At 34.4% G+C, this 5583-nt stretch overlaps 1 long non-coding RNA gene across 1 annotated transcript; it reads left to right on the top strand.

Moving 5' to 3' along the window:
- Positions 1-166: 166 nt before the first annotated feature.
- Positions 167-1162, top strand: LOC123967288. Its single transcript, XR_006824224.1, has 4 exons — positions 167-322; positions 416-433; positions 551-623; positions 980-1162. It is a non-coding gene; the product is annotated as an uncharacterized LOC123967288 (long non-coding RNA).
- The last annotated feature ends 4421 nt before the right edge of the window (positions 1163-5583 follow it).

Raw genomic sequence — 5583 nt, 5'->3', positions numbered from 1 at the left:
TATTGAAAGTGCTTAAATGTACTTTCCTTGAAAGTTTGTGAAAAAATCAAGGCCTTGAAAGTTTTTGAAAATGATTTTCAGACAAGTGGAGATAAAATGAAATTAACAGCAGAACAAACAAACAGAGTGTCTTTATACATGATTGAGGTCTGGTTGGCAGATGGATTTTCCTGCTTCATCTGAACAGGTTGTGACTGTGTTTTGTTGTTTTCTGCAGGGAATCCCTCTGACATGACTGTCATCATCGTCATTGTTGCAGTGGTTGTTCTTGCTCTCGTCGCCATCGCTGTCATTGAATACTTCATTTACAAAAAGAACAAAGGTGAGAGACCAAAACAAAAACGTCTTTTTTTGATAAAGTCAGACATTTATAACTGCAACAACATAAATAATTTGTCTTTTCTTTTTATTTCAGCCAAACGCCCTCCATCTCGTAAGTAAAACTTTTTTTCATTCAGTTTTCTCTGACCTGACTCCAGCAGTGTTGGCTGTTTGTAAAACTCAGTGTCAGAGCAGGATGTGGACTAACAGTGTGTTTCTGACCTTACAGCTGTAAGCAACCCTGAAGTCTTGGAGGAGCTGAATCCAAAAGCGTAAATGACAAACACGCCACCCTGAACACAGTGAATTGCTTCATACGGGACATGAATTTTACCCTTGTTGTTAAACTATCGGTAAACTTTTGAGATTGTTTCTTTATCTGTAAAAATTCTGTGACATGTTGTAGTTGTAAAGAAAAGAACAAAGGTGAAACTGTTGTATATTTAGATGTAAATTTAATATTAAATATTAAAAACTCAAATATTAACCTTTAGAGAAACAGTGACACAAATTTATTTAATTGGTGTTGATCCAAATTAAAACAAATGACTTCAAAAGCATAAAAGGTAAATACTTGTTTTGCTTTGTGGAATTGAACATTTCTGGTAAATTATTTAGTTTTTTAGTTTATCTAATTGTATTCTTTTTGTCTCTTTAGGTTTATGGATAACTTTTACATTGGATCAAGAAACATCCTCCTCTGTAAACTGGGAATTCATTGATTATTGATCACCTTTTATAAACTGATAGAATCAGGGTTGGGATTGAGGAGTAAATGCTTATTGAATGCCTTACAAAGAAAACCAATTTTAAAAATTAGTTAACAAAAAAAATCAAATGTTATCAAATATTAACAGTGACATTAAATTATTTTGAATATTTAGTTTCAATTGAAAAAGTGGAATTTCCTCTCATTGGTAAATTAAATAAGGATCATTTATATTTTTTTCTTGAAGAGAAGTAAAACAACAATGAAAGCATCACAGAACTCTTCAAAATATATATATATATATATATATATATATATATATATATACATTCATTCATTCATAGGGTCTGGTAATATGATGATAAATAACAGATATTTGTCAACCCGTAAAACGTTGTCTTTACTGTTTTAATGAGAAAGTTGTTCTTTGTTTCTCTGGTTTTATTCGATCACTGGCAAAACTGCAAATCAATCAGCAATATCCAAAAACATGCTGCGTAAACTGGACACCTTCTAACTGCGGTGAAATATATTGGTTTGTGTTTAATTCACTAAATGGCTTCTAAATTGAATTTCACAAAATGTACAGCATCAGTAATACAACTTGAAATTACACAATCAAACAATGATAGGTCGTATCAGTGTTGCCCACCCTAACCTCACACAAACACACACACACACTATAAGCATCAACACCATTTGTTTTCCAGTTGTGTAAATAGTTTGCTTGTATATTTCTTAAACACTGATAAGATTTAAAGATTTTGTTTTGATTCAAACCAGGCCAAATAAATATTAACTTATGATTGTGAGGTTTTCCTTAATTAATCAGGTGTGTGTTGTTTTTGTAAAATATCTATATTTTGATCTGTTTTGAAACATTATATGGCTATTAGCTGAGACTTTTAAAGGGTTGTTGAATGTTTTAGCTTCTTCTGTTGGTTTAAGTAGTTAAATGTCAAATGAAGTTTCTCTATTTCATTCCTTTTGTACTGTTATTCTTTTAAATAAAGTCCCAAAAAGTCCATATTTCCTTGTCTTTGTTTATTCTATATTAAGAAGTATTATTGTGTTTACTGACATCAGAGAGACTAAATAACGTGGCTCTGTAGATGTCAAACTAAAGAGCAGGAAGACCAGAAGTATTTGATCAGACAGACCTGATATTCTGTACAGATACTGAAGGGGAACTGACTTTATATGAAGTGATGGTTTTGTTAGTTTGGGACTATTTTTGTGATATAATTTAGCATTCACACTCTCATGTGCTGTTGTCTAATTTTTTTATGTATCATATGAAGCATTAAGGCTTATTAACAAAAATAGAGCAAAAAATAATACTAATGTTTATAATTGTTGATTCATGTACCTTAGTTTATGTCTTAAGTGTTCACTCCTGGTCTGTGTACTTCTGTGTTTTGCCCATGTCTATCTGAGTTCTGTTTTATCTTTGTGTAGCAAACTTAAATTTTAGTTATGCAATTTAATACATTTATGAGAATTGATACCCAATTATGAATTTTAATATTCATAAAATCAAAATTTTAAAGCTTGGATTACATTAGATGAAGGAGTGTCTTGCTGAAAATAAAAACACTGCACAAGTAACTTTCTTTTCAGCACTAATATCAACAACAGTTAACATAACTACTCAAATAGAGGCAAACGTAATCAGGTAACTAAAGATTTAATTGAACTTAATTAAATGCTTTGAGTCTTTGGAGACTGCAGTCCTTTGTCATTGAAAGTTCGGCTGTCCTGGATTATGTCACACCTAGGTGAGACAAGGAGTAACCCTTTGATGTGGTAATAAAACAAACAATAAGGTCAGTTGGCACGGAAACGTGTGGGGGGCCAGTTTTGATAGGCTGTTCATCCTTGATCCTTGTCACCCATGTTGCTCCCACCTTGCTCGTTAGTCCGTGTGTATATATACCTGGTGTTTCTGTTGAGTCTTTGTCTGGTCATTGCTGTGTGTAGACGAGCTGTCATGTGTAGCTCTGTGCCTGTCTCATCACTGTCTTGGATCTGCACCTGCTTGGATTATCTGTTTAATTTGGATTGTTTATTCTCTGGATGAATCTCAGCCACTCTGTCAGTAAGTGTGCTCGCCTCTTGTTTTGCCACAATAAACCCTTTTGAATCATACCTGCTGCCCTGCGTTTGGGTCCACCAACCTGCTTCATCACCACACACCCCTGACAGTTTCCTTGGTGGTCTGAGGCCGTATATCCCCAAGATAGACTTAGCATTTAAAGAAATATGTGACTCTGAGATCAGAATAGCAGAATTAGATGAAGCAATTAAGAGAATAGCAGTAGGGAAAGCACCAGGATAAGATGGCCTGACATCCAATTTTTACAAATTCTTTTGGGTTGGTTGACTTGAAAGAATTTGTAACCAATTAACCCGATTCTGAGCTTTTTGTTCTGAGGGATAAAATCTGGCCGTTATTATAATTAGAGCGATTTAGAGCAATGCAGGCAACCTCGGAGCTTGGGGTATTATGCAATACCAGCAACAACACATAGTGTCAAACCGTCAGCTGCATTTTGTGTGCTCTTGCAAGTTCATTCTTCCAAGAACAACTAGCAAGAATGTTCTCCCCAAGAACACAAGTCCGTTCTTTGCATTCTTGGTTTTGAGACATTTCTGTTTTATTTTATTTTACCAAGGTCTCAATTATGTCCACTAACCTATTAGATTTCATCTTCCACTTCATATTCATGCTTTTTGTAATTTGTTTGTTTGTTTAGCTGGAAACAAAGATTCTAGTCTACATCATGGGTGATGTTCTTTAGGTAAAATGTACTGTATATAATGAATTTAGCAGTCAAATTTGCTGGGAATAGTAGTCTAATCAAATCCTGCAGTATCATGCACCTGCAAGCAACTAGTAATGTCTAGTTGAATTATACCAGTTGTGTGCCAGTTATTTTGGCAGATCTTGGATCGGTTTGTTTGAATATAGTCCGTTTAATGCGAAATCCTGATCTGGCGCCAGTTTAGATTACGTCTTGGTATCCGCACCCACAGATAACTTCAAGCAGGGACACCACAGTGGCTGCAAAATAGCTTTTTGAAATGTATGAATTAACATGTTTTTCTGCACGCACGATTTTTAGGGATTAAACATGTGCCATGTTGCCACTAATGTGGGAATAAATCCGGTTTAGAAGAAGGTGCGCACTGAGAAACCCACATGATTTTGTTTGACAAGTGACCCCAACGGGGTTCTGTAGGCTAACGTTAACACTTTAGCTAACAGCTAAAGACGATTGCTAACACTAATTAAGTCTGTTCATTTTTGGAACTGTCATCAGCCATGTCTTGAAGTCCATGACACCACGTGGTTAAAACAGTTTTATTTAATTTTTTATTTTATTTTGAAGCTGCAACACTTCTAGATACAGTAGAAGTTAGCTTAGGCTAATGTCAATAGTTGGGTAAGTTAGCAGCTGTGCTAACTTAGCAGCCGACTGTTCCACTAACAACTAGGCTGTAGTCATTTTGACACATCAACCAAATGTAACGTGATGCAGAAGCACTAAAATTAATAAAATGATACCGTAAACAGTGTGACTTCATTGCAAAACTAGAGGTTATAATGGGTTTCCCCGCTTACCTGCTTTGAATAGTCCGCGTATCAGGTGAACTGTGTGCAATCTGGTGCGTCGCTAGTGAAGTCACAAGCGATGAAGGTGATGCGTGGTATTTGGACGCATCTGCTGTCCACCAAAGTTAATGGGAAGGATTTGCGTATCATATGCACGCAAAATTGGAGTTTGGTGTACACATTGCACGCAATTGGAAAGTGTAAAGCCGTGTTGAAAATAACACAGGAGAGTGAAGAAACTTTATAGTTTCTTGTCTAAAACTATAAAGTTGTTAAACTGATCATTTTTATACAAAAAGTGTGTTGTTGGTAATTTAGTTACCAATTATAAACACACAGGTCTTTTTAACAATTACTGTATGTACAACAGCATGCTGATTAGTAGAGCTGGTGATAAATCGATATTAACTTATTGCAGGTTTATTGGTGTAAAAGTTGTTTGAGAGAAGCTGAAGAACATAAATACCAAACAGGTTAGAGGTCATTTAGAAACCGTCTCTGAGTTTGTCCACCAGAGAGCACTTACAGGTTTAATGTTAAATAAATGTATTCTTGATCAGATTTGAAAAAACAATTTTAAGGGGATCAGAATTTTAGTGTAGGTGAACATAGAAATATGATCGACATGAGTTCAGACAGTAGAGGACAGTGCAGGTTTCTGATATAATCAATAATTTAATTAGCACCTGCAAAAACCTGAAAGTTTACTCTTTTAAAAATCTGGAATATTTTTAAAATCAGTACTAAAAGTGATCAAAACATCAGTTCATATTGGAGGGAATGTTTGAATTTAACAAATTATATTCTAAATTATTATATAATAATTATAATAATATAATATATATATATATAAACTCAGCTTTTAATATGGCAATAACTGAAACTGAACTGAATGCCATAAGATATAATAAAATTCTGAATATTGGAAATCATAGAT

This window comes from Micropterus dolomieu, unplaced genomic scaffold (assembly GCF_021292245.1).
Source record: "Micropterus dolomieu isolate WLL.071019.BEF.003 ecotype Adirondacks unplaced genomic scaffold, ASM2129224v1 scaffold_216, whole genome shotgun sequence".
Lineage (NCBI taxonomy): Eukaryota > Metazoa > Chordata > Actinopteri > Centrarchiformes > Centrarchidae > Micropterus > Micropterus dolomieu.
Note: the sequence above shows the minus strand (reverse complement) of the source record. Positions and strands in the feature narration are given on the sequence as shown.